This window comes from Elgaria multicarinata, chromosome 10 (genome assembly GCF_023053635.1).
Source record: "Elgaria multicarinata webbii isolate HBS135686 ecotype San Diego chromosome 10, rElgMul1.1.pri, whole genome shotgun sequence".
NCBI lineage: Eukaryota > Metazoa > Chordata > Lepidosauria > Squamata > Anguidae > Elgaria > Elgaria multicarinata.
The window spans coordinates 18,068,261-18,087,030 of record NC_086180.1 but is presented as its reverse complement, the minus strand read 5'-3'; the positions used below and the strand labels follow the sequence as shown (position 1 = coordinate 18,087,030).

Sequence of the window (18,770 nt, the reverse complement as noted above, 5' to 3'; positions counted from 1 at the left end):
AGGGCATTATTGTGTTTTGTTTCCTTTCTTTAAAAAAAAAAACACCTCCTCCTGAATAGATTTCTATACCCAGCTGGGATATTTTTCAGGAGAAACACTTCACAATCGCAATAGCAATTCCATTAAACTGCATCGCCTTTGCGAAAATGTTTTGGCTACAGCGTTCTTCCAGGGGATTCAGAATTAAATGGTTCCCTGTTCCCTGGAAGGCTCCAGTGCTTAGCATGGTGCAGTTTCACTGGCACCAGTGCCAGGTACCTTCAGCTGCAAGAAGGAGGATGCGGAAACTGAGAATTTGGCTGTTGCTCCCCAGTAACTGGGACTGAGTGGCATATTGATCCTATACTGCCCTCTAATCATGACTAAAGAACAAACCTATGGACCCTAGACAGTATATTTATTTATTTATTACATTTATATACCGCCCCACAGCCGAAGCTCTCTGGGTGGTTCACAAAAGTTAAAACAGTAAACATTAAAAAGTATACAAAATTTAAAAACTATCAGAAACATAAAAACAACAGTATCCATTTAAAAACAACAGTTCTGTGGTCCGTTAAAAGACAAACTTAGTGTTGTTAAATGCTGTTAAATGCCTGGGAGAAGAGAAAAGTCTTGACATGGCGCCTGAGAGATAACAATGTTGGCGCCAGGCGAGCCTCATCAGTGAGATGATTCCACAGTCGGGGGGCCACCACCGAAAAGGCCCCCTCCCTTGTTGCCATCCTCCAAGCTTCTCTCGGAGTAGGCACTTGGAGGAGGACCTTAGATGTTGAGCGCAGTGTACGGGTAGCTTCATGTCGGGAGAGGCGTTCCATCAGGTATTGCGGCCCCAAGCCATGTAGGGCTTAATAGGTTAAAACCAGCACCTTGAATTGGGCTCGGAAATGTATATGAAGGCTCATAGGATTTTTTGGTTCACTGGGTTGGAAGTCAGAACCAGGGCTCTGACCTCAAAGCCAGTAAATCATGCTTTTCTCTCCCCCACTTGTAGCTAGAGTAGAAAGAAACGGACCACATACTTTATCTATTTATTTATTACATTTCTATACTGCCCAATAGCCGAAGCTCTCTCCACTCTTAGAAACTTCTCTACTCTTAGAAACTCCAGCTCAGAAAAGGGGAGGTCCCAGGGGTTGGGAGGGGAGGAGATGAGGGAAGCTGCTTTATAAAGCTCCATATGCTCACCCCAGCCTCCGTCCCCCCGTCCTGAAGTTCCGCAGTTAGATGGGCGAATTAGCCCTTCTAGCAAAAATGAAGTGTGACCGGAGCATGGAGACGAGGATTGCCTTCATGCTTTGGCCACCCTGCGTTAGGATACACAGCAGCCTCTGACTGCAGAGGTTGCCGACCATCAACATAGGACTGCATCCCATAGTGCAATCCTGTGCGTATCTACTCAGAAGTAAAGACCCATTGACATAAAGGGCCACACCACAAGGAAAATGTGAATAGGATCGCAGGCTAATACCTGATTGTAACTCACACTTTTGTCTGGTTTCCCCACAATATCTACTTTTTGTTAAATTATTCCCCCCCCCCATTTTCTATTTTGAATGAGTAATAGCAGCAAATGAATTGGGAGCCATTGTAAGGTATGACTGTGGATGGGCACCACAGAAGCAAAAGCGAACCTTATCTTGAGTGCATTGTTGTTATGCTTTCAGCACCCACATATTGTGTTATTGAATCTGTTTATAGATTCGTGCTCCTTCTTTCCCTTCCCTTGTTGTTTTGTGCTCATTTCTTCTTTGTGGTTTTTTGGGTTTTTTTTTGAGAATGGTCCAATTCTTCATTTGCTTCTCCAAATCCAATTTCTTGTCATCCGTGATGTCTCCGACATGAAAAGAGATTCCGAAGAAATAATGAATACTTTATTTCTTTCACTGTAGCAGAAGCTTGGGTGGTTTTCTTTTCATTCAAGTATTGAAAGAGCTTAAGGCTGGGAACGGCAACTCTAGGGTGACCATATGGAAAGGAGGACAGGGCTCCTGTATTTTTACCACTTGCACAGAAGAGGGAACTTCAGCAGGTATCCTTTTTATGCATGCAGCACCTGGTGAAATGCCCTCTTCATCACAACAGTTAAAGCTTCAGGAGCCCTGCCCTCTTGACCAGATACAAAAGAGATCAGGGCTCCTGAAGCTTTAACTCTTGCGACGAAGAGGGAATTTCACCCGGTGCTGCATGCATACAAAGCACAACTGCTGAAATTCCCTTTTCTATGCAACTGTTAAAGATACAGGAGCCCTGTCCTCTTTTCCATTTCGTCACCCCAGAAAACAGGAGAGGACCATTGTCTTTATGTCTTGCTTGTGGCATTTATAGAGAGCAGGGCTAGGATGGCCACTTAAGGGTTGACAAAAGAGAGGAAATGCATCACTAACAAAGAGGATAAAAGGGGACGCTGGTTTGCATAAAATGGCCCCGTGTTAATTTATATGTATAGATGCAAATTTAGAAATAATGGCCAAAAAATTAAATAGATATGCAGTATATATTCCCCATCATGGGCAATACTGTATCCAGGTGACCCTCTCTGCCTGCTATCAGTCTGCTGTCCAGGCTCTAACTGTTGATGGGCAGCTTCAAGGCCCCTGCTCTTTGCCTCATGGTTCTTGATCTTTCAACTGGCTTTGGATTGGTCTGCCCTTCAGACGGAGTACAAATTCAAATAGAGGGCTTCCTTCTTTAAAGCAGGCCAGCCTAAATGGGACACAGGACAAGATAAAGGCTGGGTAACTTGTGGCCTTCCAGATGCTTTGGCCTACAGCCCCCAGTCAGCATAGCCATAGTTTATTTATTTATTTATGACATTTCTACCGCCCAATAGCCGGAGCTCTCTATAGTTGTAAGGCAAAACATGTAGAGGGCCACAAGTTGCCCACTCCTGGTGGATGGTGACTTGTGATCAGCTTGCTACATCACAACTTGGGCAGGACCACAGTATTCAGTGCAAGTCATCTTTATTAAAGATGTCCCTCAAAGCATGTAATTTGTTGCAAAAGCCGCTCATGAGAATTACACTCCCAACAGAAGGAATCGTTAAAGAAAGATTATACAAAAAAAGAGGGCAAATTGTTGCTGAGTTTTGCATTTGGAGGAAGCTGCATTCCCCTCCCCCACCCCCAACCCCCCAGGGCTCAACAAACACATTCTCTCTCTCTCTCTCTCTCTCTCTCTCTCTCTCTCTCTCTCTCTCTCTCTCCTGCCCCACACCCTGATCCTTTGGATTTTTTCAGCCTCCAGGGCTTCATCATTTTTCTTCTTCATGCTTTTGTACCGTGTCTCTGGCGCACCCCGCCTGTCTGAATGAAACTCCCTCCAGGCAATGAAGGCTAGACGTGGCAGGCTTTGGGACTTCTCAGTTGTCTGCCCTTGAATCAGATGGATGAATCGCTGTGGGAAGACATGACTGTGCTGCTAGAGAGCAAAGTGGGAATAGGGATTTGAATGCGGCTCTCTCAGAATGGCAGCGGATGTGCTGTGAGCTGGCAGGAGTTACACTGTGGCACCATGGAACATCTTTGGAGGCTCATCAATGCTTCCGATACCTTTAAATGTGTAGAGGCGCATTTAAAGTGCAGCTGCTTTGCATGTCTCCTCCTTCTTCCACCTGTCTTCTATCTGCCTCTGGTAGGATAATATTAGAGACTTACTAGGGGAAGTCAGGTAGAAGATGGAACTGATGGAGGGGCAGGCAGAAGGTGTCTGACTCAGTATAAGGCAACTTCCTATGTTCTGCTGCCATTTCCAGCAACACTGCTTTGTGGCGTAATGTCTCATTTCAGCATTCTGGAGTTCCAGCAGCTTGCTACACTAGTGAGGTCCTGGCTCCCCTCTCTTCGGCACTGGTTAGGCCTCATATTTCATCTAGTTCTGGGCACCACACTTCAAGAAGGATGCAAACAAGTTGGAGGGGGTTCAGAGGAGGGCAATGAGGATGATCCAGGGTCTGGAAACAAAGCCTTGTGAGAAGAGACTGAAAGAACTGGGCATGTTTAGCCTGGGGAAGAGAAGATTGAGGGGAGACCTGATAGCACTCTTCAAATACTTGAAAGGTTGTCACACAGAGGAGGGCCAGGATCTCTTCTCAATCCTCCCAGAGTGCAGGACACAGAATAATAGGCTCAAGTTAAAGGAAGCCAGATTCCATCTGGACATCAGGAAAAACTTCCTGACTGTTAGAGCAGTATGACAATGGAACCAATTACCTAGGGAGGTTGTGGGCTCTCCCACACTAGAGGCCTTCAAGAGGCAGCTGGACAGCCATCTGTCAGGTATGCTTTAGGGTGGATTCCTGCAATGAGCAGGGGGTTGGATTCGATGGCCTTATAGACTCCTTCCGACTCTACTATTCTATGATTCTATGACAGGTGGTTGATTCTATCCATAGGCATGCTGTGGTCAGGCAAAGGATAGTTGCTGCACAGTCATCTCATCAACATATGTATCTGAGCTAGGCACCAGAGGATGAGAGAGACAAGTCGAGAGAGACAGACCACCAATGATACATTCCTTAGTTTTCCATTAGTAACTACAGAACCGAGTTCCTGGTTAAGCAAAGGAAGGGCTTGGTCTGTTCTCACAATAAACTTCATATTCATTGACAGCCTCCAGATTTAGAATTTGAGCCTCCAGATCCAGATTTAAAATTTAGCCTCCAAATTCAGCCTCTGGATTTAGAACGTTCCTCTAGAATTGAGTTCTTGGTTAAGCACAGGAGAGTCTCAGGATCCTTGACAGTTTCCAAATTTAATCAATCCATTTTATATACCACTTACCATATCAAAAGATATCTCTAAGTGATTTACAGAAACAAATTAAAATACAGATCTACAATACAAAAACTCATCAATTAAACTTTTTAAACTAAAAGCACAGTATAAACTATAAGTGTATAGTATAAACAGTATAAACTATAAGCAGATTAATAGGCCAACACAGGGAAGGCTTGGGTCAAAAGTTTTAGCAGGCACCTAAAACATGCCACAGTTGGCACCTCCCAATTACTAGTGAGGTGGACATTCCATAAGGTGGGGGCCACCACAGGTAAGGCCCAGGGGGAAAGCCCCAATGGCAACCCGCAGGTTGAGATACAACCACCAAAGCCTCTGATGAGGCCTTGCTTGTTGTATTGCATCCTGCAAATTGACACCTCATAGGAGTCCTATTCAGACACTACTCCAAACTGTGTAGAAATAAAGCGTGAAAAAGGTGTAAGACCACAAGGACAACCCCTGCCCTGTCTGCTGCAGCCCTGAGCTTTGCATGTGAGTTCCCGCAATCCAGGGCAGGGATGCAAGATTCCCACATGTGGGGAGGCTTCTCGGCGTTTTCGTCTGAAAACATCCTTCAGAGCTTTATGCTGATTGTGTGAAATGGGGTTGTTGGTAGCATGGATCATACATCAGGCCCCATGCTCTCTTCCCAAATCATTTCCACGTGTTGTAGGGATCAGCGAATCAGCAAAGTTCGCCAACGTTCTCTGAATTCCATCTTGAACATTGATCTAACTCAAGTCTATATCAGTTCATGAGCGTTTCCCCCTTTCTTTTCTTATGAAAATCCATATGTATTTCCGTGTATGTTTTTCCAAACATACACAGCAATTGTGCACATTTTTGAAATGTATGTATTTTTTGAAATGTGTGCATTTTTAAAATGTACGCATGGTGTCGAACACTTTCCTTCCCTTTTGGTTCGTGAATCACATTGCAAACTTGGAAATGTATAGACTTTTACTGCAGATTGTGTCCAAATCTGTGTTCAGTCTGAAAGGTGTGAACTGATTAAAACTGTGATCAAAATCAAACCGAAACAAAATTCTCATATATCCCTGAATGGGGCTATACATACTTGAAAGTAGGCCACGAAAATCAGAGTCTTCCCAGCCTCCATGTAAATTTGTTTAGGATAGCCGCTGGATGTTTCAGAGTGGCTGTGGATTTTGGCACGCTTTGAACTATTTGGTAGCTTTTCAGTACAGGCAGTTCTCTCTGCCTCCGTCCAACACAGTTATGGGCACTATACAGAATGAGTTTAATTAGGTTTGCCCTAGCTAAAAGGAAATTTGCCTAATGCAGTATCAAGGATGCTGTCCACTGCTATTCTTGAGGATTTGTAAAGACATTTCACAGAAGGAAACAAGAAGAGATGGCTGATAGCTAAGGAACATGTATTTCCCCTTTTCTCAAAAGAAAGGGCCATACTAAACGTGACATTAACAGTGCTGTCCTATGCATACTTAGACAGAAAAAAACCCTACAATTCCCAGAATTCCCCAGCCAGTATGGTTGGCTGGGGAATTCTGGTAGTTGTAGTTGTTTTCTGTTGGAGGGTACAGTCTTATGTCCCCTAGAGAGAGTCTGGGTGCGTGTGTAGGTTAGTTTGGATTCTTGGATCTGAGTTCAGAGTCAGCGCTCTGATCTTAGATGATGCAGAGAGAACTGTGTTCTCTGAGATCGTAAAGGCAACCTCGGAGAGGAGAAAAAGGTGTGTGTGTGCCAATGGGCAGGCAGGGGAGAGGACTGGGGAGCCTGGTGTACGAAGAATCTTTTGGTCTCCCCATCCTCCCCATCCTCCTCTCCTCCTAATCTGCAGAGCCCCAGCTAGATGGGAAAAAGCCTATCTAGCCAAAGAGCAGAGAGGGAGGTTCCTCCTGCAGAGCTCCAGTTAGGTGGGTGAAAAAGCCCGTCTAGCCAAAATACAAAGTGGGAGGAGTTCCTCTTTTGTATTTTGGCTAGACGGGCTTTTTCACCACAGGTAAGGCATTAGATGGCTGTAAGTCTCTGAATTGGGAGACTTACAGCCATCCATAAATACACATAGGATTGCACCCTAAATATGTCTTTGCATCTAATATGAAGTTTTGTTTTGTTTTTAAAATGCATATTGCCACAGGAAGGAGTCTGATAATAAATGGGATCAGAGGAGGTGTACAGAGGGGATCGAACCCTTTCCTTTCCTGCTATGATCCTGAGGAAAACACCTCCACTGAAGGTGGTATTTGCCTTGGGCGAGGGTGGGGTGGGGTTAGGGTAAAGAATCCTCTGTAAGCAGCAATGGAGAATTTTCTCCCAATGCAAATACCAACTTCAGAGGAGAGATTTTCATAGAATCATACAATAGCAGAGCTGGAAGGGGCCTACAAGGCCATCGAGTCCAACCCCCTGCTCAATGCAGGAATCTACCCTAAAGCATACCTGACAGATGGTTGTCCAGCTGCCTCTTGAAGGCCTCTAGTGTGGGAGACCTTAGGACTGCAGCAAGAGAGGAAATTCCCCCCTCCTCATCTACTGTGATCCCAATAATTATCAACTCTTCCCATCAGGTGGTGCTATGTGCAATTTTAAAATCCTGCAGCTTAAACATAAAGACACATTTACAGTGCAATCCTATAGATGTCTAGGAAGTAAACCCCATTGAATTGAATGGGACTTACTCGCTGCTAAGTGTGCATAGGATTGCAACTGTAATGTCACATCTAGTTTGGCCCCAAGTGGTTACCTTTTATCACAACAGCCAAACAAAAGCACATCAGTGATGTTCAGGCTGCACAATCAGTTAATAGAATATATATATATATATATATATATATATATATATATATATATATATATATATGCCTACATAAACTTCAAATGAGCTACCATATCCCTGCAAGAATACCTCTTGTCCTTTTTTCTTAAATTTACTTAAAAAAAATAAGTAACTTAAGTAATTTATGAACTGAAACGTTTTCAAATATTTACATTTGTGTTTAAATTAGTCCTTCTTTGCAATATTTAAAAACTGAGTGAGCAAGTAAACACAATAGGAAAGGGATAGCTTTCCATGATGTCTGCACCCAGGATTATGGTTAAATGTGGCCAAGCAAACCAGGATTTGTAAGCCAACAACAAACCCTGGTTTAATGCTAGCTTCTGATCCTGGCTTGTTTGGGCCCATAACCCTGGGTTCAGATGTGATATGAAACTCTTCCCTTCCTAGTTTATTTACCTGCTTGTGCCAGGGTGCATCGTGTTCTCATCATGGCATCTGAACATAAAAAGGTGTGTTTTTACTTTCAGCAATTAGATGGATGGTGACCAGAGAAAGGTGTTGTCTGTGTATGTGTATGGGGACATGCTGTTTGTTGAATATCTTCTTCAGAAATATTTGATTAGAGCTGGAATTGGTATACAGGCAATAATCTTATTTCTCCAAGCATTTGATAGATAATTCATTTTGTTGCTGCTTTTGTATTATGGCTAATTTCCCCCATATTTTTCTGGTCTCCTTTCATTTTAGGGGTTTGGTTGAATTTGAGGGGGGGCATTTCATCTGAATCTCCAAAGTGAAATGAAAGCAAGGGGCAAAATGATTTGGTGGGGTGGGGGGAAGAGGGAGGATTACTATTCTTATTCCCCTACTTAATTGTTCGTTCCTTTTCTTTAACACTTGTTAAAGCCTCTGTTTTAGTGGGACACAGTGGAGGTTGGTGGCTCCAATGTCAGCAGGGCAGTGAATCTGCTCTGGATTTCAGTCAGAACCAGTCAGAACTCTAAAAGATTTTATTTATTTATCTACTATTGAATTTATATCCTGCCTTTTTTCCTCCAAGGAACTCAAGGCACCATACATAATCCTCCTCCTCTCCATTTTATTCTTGCAACAACAACCCTGTGTGGTAGGTTGGGCTGAGAGTCAGTGACTGGCCCAAACTTACCCCGTGGGTTTCCATGGCCGAATGAGTACTAGAACCTGGATCTCCTGACTCCTAGTCCAACACTTTAGCCACTACACCACACTGCCTCCCTTAGAGTTCCGACTGGCTCTAATTGAGACCCAGAGAGGATTCACTGCCCCACTAACTTCAGAGCCACCAGCCTCCACTGGTGGCACAGCAGCAACTGGTGCTTACAACATACAACAACATATTAGTTGCTGGGCAGAAGATGGATTGGGTTCTACCGGGAGATCATTCTATAATTTGCCTTGGATTGTTTCTGATTTCCAATTGTTTAACAATAGCAAAAGCAAAACAAAAAGATCTCCCTTAATCAGAAGATCCCTGTAAAGACCCACAATCTGAAAACAACAACAACCCAACCTCAGATGTAGATGTGTACTTGTATATGCAGGTCATCCCAGTGTGTGGCCCATGGGGTGGAGCTGGTAATTGGCTCCACCCGCTGAGCCACCATTTTCCATTGGGCAGAGGATAGTGGACCTTGAAGTTCTAGTAAAAACAAAAGTAGACCCTGAAACCTGAGGTCTGCCCATAGTGTCAACTAACTTGGGGGATGATAACAGAAAGGTGGGAGACCAATTTTTGAAATGTACGTTGATGGTAATATAAATAATAATATATTTCTTGATAATCAAAACCAACCACAACAGTAGTGTTGGTGAGTTGGAGAGTAGTGGTTGGTTTTAGAATGGTCAGGTGGAGGAGCTTACACCAACTTCTCTTGGTTTCTCAAATGTTTGGCAGGTGTGAAACCGGGGATCCAAACCTCTCTGTACTGCCTTTTCTCTGAGCTCCAGATGAAGCGGAGACTTTGCAGACAAGAGAACCTAAGGAGGGAGAGCAGCCGGAGGAGCTGGCGTTCAGCTGCAGAGCTTCAAGTCTTCCCATCCATAGGTGGTCAAGCACCAGCATTGTAAAGGTCTCCTGTTCCTGCCTTTAGAGACAAAGGTATGTTTCTTTTCCCCATAAGGATATAGGTGACTTTTGCCTGTATGGTCTTCTGCCTTGGTATTTACACCTGTTCTGGGACTGAATTCTAAGTCTTCTTATATTCCTTGGTTTGCTTCTTCTGCTTCTTCTACAATTCTCTTCCATGTGCCAGCCTGTTCCTTCCCACTCCAAACCAGCCCCTAGTGCTGTGTGCTTTCAATATGTCCCTCACAACTTCTATGGCCTGTGTTGGCCTGCAGTTTTTGGCTTCAGTCACCTCTGGAGAGAAGTTAAAGGAGAGATGGCCAAGGCCCCTTGAAATCTGGTGCTACCATTGTGTGCCACAAACATGTCATGTGCTCCTCCTGGCTTCACAAAGGTGATTGCTCTTTTGCAGAAAGGAGGTGATGAGTAGAAGCTAGCTCAGTGGTAGACTATGTGTTTTGAAGGCAAAAGATCCCAGATTCAGTCTCTGGCATTTCCAGGTAGGGCTAGAAGACCCGTGTCTGAAATCAAGGAGAACCATTTACCATGTAGACCATAGTGAGACAGATAGACCAATAGTCTGAATTGATATAAAGCAGCTTCCTATTTTCCTATGAATTGGTCTTCCTGCTTTCAGGCACCTGAATCTTGAACTGTGTGCCCCAAAAGTAACAACAGGAATAAACCAGGAAGTGACTCAGGCTTTTACCTAGATCGGGGCAAGCAATGTTAGCTTTCATTCTCACAAGGAACCCCATTCATTGGGGATACTTGAGTGCTCCAACAAATTGAGATTACGAGGGAGTTGCAAACAAACCACTTTCTAGTCCTTGATTCTAGCCAGAATTCCAGAGTAGCTTGATTTATTACAGGCTGGTCAATCAATCAGTATTTCTATATTGCACAACAAGAAAATTGCATAAAAGTATTTAGCGGGCGATTCCATCCCAGGCTGCCTGCCAAACTAGGGGGACTAAGGGCACTCTGGTGGTGGTGGTGGTTGCGGTGGCATGGCCGTACACAGGAATGGAAGCCGAGCCATTGCATCCTCTAGCTCGTATTGGCCTCTTAAGGATGGAGCTTTGATTTCTACCTAAGGTTCATGGTGCACAGGAATACAGAGGAACCAGCTTGCTGTCAGGCTGAGGACAAAGCTAGACTCAGGGCCAGGTTTGAAATCAGGCACCCCATGGACAACTTCGTGGGAGACATAGGTTAGTTTGATAGAGCACATGCTTTGCATGAAGAAGGTCCCAGGTTCGATTCCCAGCTTCTCCAGGTAGGGCGAGGAGAGAATCCCACCTGAAACTCTGGGAAGTTGCTGCCAGTCAGAGTCGACAATACTGGGCTAGATGGACCAACTCAGTATAACGCAGCTTCCTATGTTCCACCCGCTGATTTCTATACTCCAGAGGGGTTTCACTCCACTGCCAACCTCCAGAGCTCCCCCAGCCTGCTCCTACCCCTCTTCCCTATCTCTGGCCGTCCGCCTATCCCTTGCAGCAGCTTCCATTCACTTGGCCCAGGGTGGATTGGGTCAGAGGGACAAGGCAGCAATGAGGAGGTAAGCTTACTCAGGAGGAGGAGGGGCAGTGAAGGCATTTAATTATTTATTTCATTTTTATAATGCCCAATCGCCAAAGCTCTCTGGGCAGTTCACAAAAAATAAACCAGGATAAAATATAGTAAGAAAGCTTAAAATCACAATACAAAAGCACAACCAGAGTAATACTGAGCAGCAATGCAGAGATTTAGAATTCAGATTTAAAACAGCAGAGTTAAAAGACTACGATAGAAATTTGCTAAAATACTGGGGGTGGGGGGGGAGGACATTCTTACCTGGCTGAAAGGAGTACAACGTAGGTGCCAGGTGAACCTTTCTAGGGAGATCATTCAACAGCTAGGGTGCCACAGCAGAAAAGGCCCTCCTCCTCGTAGCTACCCACCTCACTTCCTTTGGCAGGGGCTCATGGAGAAAATAGCTTGCCCAAGCTACCTGGGGGCCCCCAAATATGCCCTCCTAGGGATCTCCAGATAGTCATGAGGCTTTCGCACCCCCTTTCCCCCAATTCTCAATGTTTGTGCAATTTCCCCCCATTCTAAAATACCGAAATGCCTTTCCCAAAGTTCAGTTACTGGCAATAAGAGCTTGAAGCTAAAATATGCTGGTATTTTATTTATTTATTTGTATTTTTGTCCCCCCTCCCGTTTTGCCTTTGACTCCACCCACCACTGAAACGCAGCATCCAGAGCTGCTCTGAAAGTGAAAGAGATTCAGCAACTCTGGTTCAAAGTAAGATGTGCACACCCACCCCCCTCACTCCCCTGCTTGATATGTGAACGGGATAGGCCCAAACAGAAACCCGGCCTCCCCCAATTGGCCACAATGTTTGCACATTTGTGCCCCCCCCCAGCTATTTGGGGAGCACCCTATAGGTTTAGGCGGAAGGGGGTGGGCTGACCGTGGCAATGGTTTTTATTTTTTTTACGTTCAGAAGTTGCTAGTGGCCAGAGCAATGTGTCTACTGTAGAAACTTTTAGCAGAGCCTGTGGCTTTGCAGGGACAGCATCAGGGGACAGCTATGTTGGGCACCTGTAAAGGCCTGGACCGCTGAGGGAACCCACTGGCAGCTCCAATAGCAGTGGGGTAGTGAATCCGCTTTGGGTTTCAGCCAGAACCAGTCAGAACTCGAAAGGCGCTATCCAAAGAGCTGAGCCCTAACACCAAATGAGTTCAGCACCTTGGCTAGCTCCTTTAGCCTGATCCTGACTGAATTCCAGGGTGGATTCACTGCCCCACTGACATTGGAGCCCCCAGCCTTTACTAGACTCAATATAGACCACCAAAGAACCCTGGGCCTGTTGCTTTTCCTGTTGCCATCTGTCCCCCGGTTCTGTCCCAAAGACCCAGAGGGAGAGCACCAGCAAAGAAAGGAACAGGATCTGTCATGGCCTGCCGAGTTGTCTGCCCTTTCTCTCTGGGCAGTGGTGGGGATTATAACCATGGGCAGAGAGAAAGCCAAGGGGCAATGACAGGAAGGAAGCGAGGGGATAGGGTGGCCACCTATGCATCACCCAAAATATAGGTCCAAAAGTAGCATAAAATTGGCATTTGCTAATGTGAAGATGCAAATTTAGAAACAATTCTAATCGAAATAGAAATACAGTCAACCTCACCATAGTGCAGGAGACTGTAATCAGGATGACCTCCGTGCTACCCAGGTGCTAGTTATCGATGGGTAACTCCAAGGCTCCTGTCGCTCTCCCTTCTTATGGTTCTGGATCTTTAAACCGGAAATGGACAGCACAGCCCCTGAAACAGGTCAGTCCTCTGGCAGCCCTTCAAATAGAAGACTGTCCTCTGTAAAAGGCGGCACATGGCCACCTTAACTGGGGACCACTGAAGGCATCTTGCTCGAGGGCCTTCCCAAACCTCTGGCAGAGAACAAAAGCAGAGGAGGAAGTTGTATCTGCATTGTAAACCACACCACTCCCCCACCCAAAAGGCACAAAGCACTTTATGCAGCCCATCCCTGGATACCCTTTTGTCCCATTTCAGTGGTTGCTTGAAATGTCCCCTCCCCCCAAATCAGGTGAACCCCAAAACCCTGGGCAGGAAAGAGCTCAGGCCTAGAACAGAGCAGACGCAAGGATAATTCATGTCAAATTTACTTAGACTCTTTAGATTGCATTTGACACCCTGAAAGCTCCACCTAGTAATCTTCTTAAGATGCTTAGCTTCTTATTAATCATTTGCATCAGCAGCAGTTCTCTGATCCCTCCTTGGGTGTTTGGGTATACTGGCTCTCACAGTCAAATCCAGGTGGAAGCTATCTTCCCTGCCTAAGGGTCCTGAGCACACCGCTAGTACAAGGAATGACAGGACAGGCTAGAATTGGATGGCGTATGTAGCCTGCTCTTCAGAGCCTAGCCCAGATCCAGCAGCTGCCATAGTTAACCTAAACCACTAGCCTTCCTACTCCTAAGGATTTCCCTACTCTCGAGGAGCCTCCTACTTCTGATGGACCCTCTTACTCCTGAGTAGCCCAGTTTCTTTGGGTTCTCAAGCATGTGCTTTGCCGGTGAGAGGCTCCCTGCCCCTGCTGTCTTTGGGGTCAATCCTCTCTAGGGCTGGATGGTCACTCAGATTTCTGTTCTGAATTCCAGGGTAAGGAGAGGTGACATAACCAGGGACTCTCCCCACAGGTATCTCAAGGACCCCTGAAGCTGAAGGGCCTGTGTGGCCTCTTCAGTGGTATGAGGGTTGTCTATGGGAATGCTGGAGTTGTGGAGTTTCATGAGACCTTTGGCCAGGTGGAGACTTTCTGGCCAGGGCTGACTCATAACACTAAGGGAGATTGTTTCCCAGCCCAATTCATAAGTTATGGAATATCCCCCTTTTTTCTTGGGATTTATCCCATCTTGCTCCAGTAACACCTGCTGAGAGCAACCACGTGAGACTGGCCAAATGATGTGGTTTCTGGCCAAATGATGTGGTTTCTTCTTATTCCAACTTTGCTGCTCTCATCCTGGGAGAGGTTCCCACTGGCAGGAGAAGAACTCTTTTTCTTTTCCTACATGTACCTTCTCTATGGAGGTTAGTGGATCAGCATGGGACTAGAGTTCACTATCATGCTATTTGGGTAACCTATGCGTTGAGTTTTGCACTTCAAAAACCACAGATGTAGAACATTCACATGGCCACCGCAAGCTGGAAAGATGGCCATTGTACCTTGTTTTGCCCCCTGAGCATCAGAAGTCTGTAAGATCATGCATGGATTTTGGAGGTGTATTATTAGCAGCTGTAAAACCTCATATGCTAGTGATAGTCTCTTCGTAAATCCTTTTCAGTTAGATACGTGCTGAGCAAACTGTAATGACAGGCTGTTGTCTGCTAAAAATAGTTTTCAGGGTGGTGGCGGATTTTTTTTTTTTTTGAGCTATGATATGCCGGAGGCAAGGTAAAAGATGTTTGTCTTTGTCTTGCTTGTGACATGGAAGAGGGTAGCTTTTCTATGACTGCCTGGCAGAAGAACAGTGTCATTTGAAATGCTGCCTACTTCTACACTCCACCAGATGCTGGTCCCATAAAAGGTATCGCCTTTCCTATAGTCGGCACGCAGGCTCAAAAAAATCGCCCATGGCCCGGATTCAAAGGGCTGTCAGTGGAAGCGGATGAACAGCTTGTGTCGTTTTGTGCATGAATGCCAAGCGCAAGTGCAAGAAGCTGAGCCATATGTGGGGAAGGGGAACAATTGCACATGGGTGCATGAAGGGTACTGTAGCATGTGGAAGAGTTTGTGCCTGTGGACTCAGGTCTCTGGAGAATGCTTTATTTGCCTTCTTTCTAAAAAGCTTTCTCATGAATGGCAGAGGGATACTGCAAGCCGAAGAAATATTTGGACAACCAAAGATTGTTGAGTACTTTGAGGGTGGTTTGAGGGTACATGGTGTAGCCATTTTGCTGAAGCTAAGCAGGTCCAGGCCTGGTCACTGCCGGGATGGGAGATGGCCTAGGCACCCCACATATACAACCTTGATTTCCAAGGTGGGATATAGCTATCCTAAATAAAAAATAGAGTTGAGCACTCTTACTAGAGGTCCTACAAACAATGAGGAAGAAACAAAGAGCTGCAAGCAGCATTTGCAATTTGGGTGCGAATTTTCGCTCCAAAAAAGATTGCAGTCCTAGCTAGGGATGTATGACCCTCCCCCCCCCACACAAATGTCTGGTGTGTGTGTGTGTGTGTGTGTGTGTGTGTGTGTGTGTGTGTGTTCTATTACTGGGAATTCTGGCCCTCCTGGGTCAGCAGATTTCCCCAGAGCCCTGGCGCATCCTCTGGATTTCGTGTGTTTTTCCCCCATCTGTAAAGAGAGCAAGATTGACTGTGGCTGCAATTGGTATATCTTGCCCTATTTAAAGAGAAAAAAACATGCCCAAAATCCAGCAGGGAGAGCTAGTCAGTTGCAGACTGCCCAGGAATCTGGCCTCACTCAGGTCCGTGGTGGATTTCTACATCATCCCTAGTTCTAGCTATGCAAATTAGAAAGGGTAATATAGAACTGAAAATGCCTGGAACACTCTGAGCAATATTCAAATACCAAGTCTTACTATAGGATGTTTTGGTGTCCTGGCTTGTTGCCCTTTTGAGCATACTTCAAGGCAAATGGTCTAAATAAGGCTTTGAGAAGGTAGTAACAATAATGGGAATCATTCTACAAAAGGAAAACAAAAGAGAAGAGAAATGCAACTCTTTGTATGGAAAGGTCTGGTTTGCTGCATTGCAGAGTTGCGTTACAACGTTTTAACAGTGCAGATAGTATGGATTTGGTCTATTTCCTCTTTGCTCCACTGGAACGTATATTGCCAGGCCTCTGTGTGGAATATTTGATCAGGAAATGGCAGGAATGAATTGTGGCCAATTATCTTTTGTTAAGTCATCTGCCATGCAAGAGTAAACATCCTTTGTCTTATGGTGGGATTCTGATTAGTTACTTGACATGTTATCCAGGTTCTCAGTTTCAAAGAAAACAGAGCCGTCCAAGCTTCCTTCTTTTTCATGGAAGCTGCCTGTGTTCATCAAGAGTTGTTGACTCTGGATTTGACTGCATTTAGCTGTGCTTTTACGTTCTGTATTTATTTACTACAGTTCCACCAAAGCAAAGCTTACTGCTAGCCTGCCCTGTTCTAAAACAGGAATTGCCGCACTGTTGGGAAGGACTGTAGCTCAATGGTAGAGCATGCAGTGGTAGAACCTGAGGAAGGTCCCAGGTTCCATCCTCAGCACCTCCAAGTAGGGAGAATACTGAGTTGGCTGGACCAATGGTCTAACTCTGAATAAGGCAGCTTCCTATGTTCCTCCATATATGCTTGCAAAACAGTTTATATGTGACTCCTTGGCAATATCCGTAGCTGTGGCTTCCTCAGAATGGCTCCAAAGGAAGTATAATTGCCAAGCATGGTTTTAGAAACTAGCTACTGAAGATACTTATGAAAACATATCAAGATACCAGAGACTGAGTTAGACAATAGATTTCTCTGTCCCAGTATTATATTCTGGAGAATCTTATGAAAGTGAGTCAGTTGCTCATACAGGCCTCATACTTGATTTCTGAAAGCGGTATTGGACTAGGCCCCAATTCTGATTGCACCACTACACCTCCCGATCTTGGCAGCCAAGGATAAAAAGTTCACAATGGGGTCAGGATGCAGTAGCTGGCAGCAGCTCCAGTACCATTTCAGGCCCTGAGTTCAGATGAGGTTCTGTCATGTAGGCTGGGTTGCAGGGTTCTCTTATGGTCCAATCTTTAGCAGGGGTCAGTAGCCTCAGGGAAGCAAGACAGGAAAGATCAGCACCATGGAAAGCTCCAAGTGTTGCTAGAAGCCTGCTGGGTTGTCTGTATATTGCTCCAACAAGGAACACTTCAAGACTGAGCCTTATGAAGGAAGCTGTGTGCCTTGAGCCTGGTTTGCTCCACCTCTCCATTAATCAAGGTGTTGCCTTTTAAAGGGGTCTGGCCTGTTTTAGCAACCTTAAGCTGTGATGAGATGATTTGTGGCACACCTCTGAATGCAGGGGAACCATCTCCTGAAGTCTTTCTAGGGGACTACATACTGGGTAGTCCCCTAGAAAGTCCTGTGGTGCCTTTTTGTGAACAAACCTTTTCCTAGGCTCTTAACTCTGGATCCTCCTTGGAGGACAAGGAAGCAAAATCCTCTGAAGATGATAATTTGGGGTCCTGGTCTATGATAAGTCCTTTCTCCATGGTTCTTTCTAAATGTATTCAGTTTAGAAAAAAAGTGCAGATTAAAGAAGAGTTTATCACCCCCGTCTCTAGTTTTTTTTAATGTAGTCAGAGTAGATAAAATCAAGAAGAGGTGAAAAGGAGACTGCTCATTACACAAATGAATCCCCCTTCAAATGTTCTAAGCCAATCTTCTCCAACCCATATTGGCTAGGGATAATGAGTGTTGTAGTCCAACTTATCAGGAGCGCACCAGGTTGAGGAAGGCTGTTCTAACATTGGAACCTCTCAAAGGATTGTTCAAAAGAATGCAAGAAGTGGCACAATTCTCCCACCTACCCTTTCCCCCGTCCTCCTATTCTGGTCCCCAAGGATAGAAAGGCACAGCAGGTGGAAGTCCCTTCAAAGCCTTTTTCCATAGCAAGCTGAAGTTTCTTTGCTCCTCTTAAAGGCATGATCAGAGACATAGACCTTTATTGTTGATATGAATGGAAATACGAGCAGCCCCAAAGCTCCCTTATCGCAAAAACTGGTAATTAACTGGTAACATTTAAAACCCAAATAGAGACAGGGGTGATATTTCCTTTGGGTAACCTTCAAATCCACAATGTACTGCTAAATATAAATATTATTCTTCAGACTCATTTTTAATTGAAACAGCTGATGACATTTTGACGACAGCTAGGGACTGGGGTTGCCGCTGGCCCTTCCAAATGAGACATTAGGATAACTTTGTTGGAAAAATGCCAAACTGTAATGCAAGAAATAAATGGATAAGTCATGAAAATGGAAGAAAGTTTGAAATGCATGTTCTCCATTTCCTTTAAAACAGCAGCAGCAACAGGATTAGATTACCAATGGTTCCTAGTCATGATGGCTATATTTTACTTCCAGTATCAGAGGCAGTATGACTCTGTATGCTGCTTGCAGGGGCACGTGTGGAAAGGTACTGTTGCACTTATGTTCTGCCTTGCTGGCTTCCCAGAGGAAGCTGGTTTGCCACTGCAGGAACAGAATGCTGGGCTAGGTAGCCCTTTGGTCTGATATGGCACCTTTATCTTCTTATATTCTCAATAATGTCAACAACAACAAATTCTTCACCTGATTCAATAACTGGGTTTCCCCACCCACCCCATACAAAACAGCAAATGGTTCACAGGCTGCCTGGTGGCCTGCCCTGCTTAATTATTTTATTTCATATAATTAATTAATTTAGTATATTACTTGCTTTTCATAAAATAATCCTAAAGTGGAGTATAGTACTTAGAACCTATTTTCCTCGGAGGAACTCAGATGAGCGTATACATATATATTTGTAGTGTGGTCATGCATCCTACTTTACAGAGGACAGTTCTCTTTTTGAAGGCATCCTTTA

At 44.9% G+C, this 18,770-nt stretch overlaps 1 protein-coding gene across 4 annotated transcripts in view; it reads left to right on the top strand.

The window, feature by feature from the left end:
• The window catches only part of MAPK10 (mitogen-activated protein kinase 10), a 255,525-nt gene that overhangs the window by 56,504 nt on the left and 180,251 nt on the right, over positions 1–18,770 (top strand). For all 4 annotated transcript variants that reach the window (XM_063136197.1, XM_063136201.1, XM_063136198.1 and 1 more), the window contains exon 2: positions 9,479–9,682. The gene's annotated coding sequence lies outside the window, so the exon portion shown is untranslated. The remainder of the gene's footprint in view (positions 1–9,478; positions 9,683–18,770) is intronic.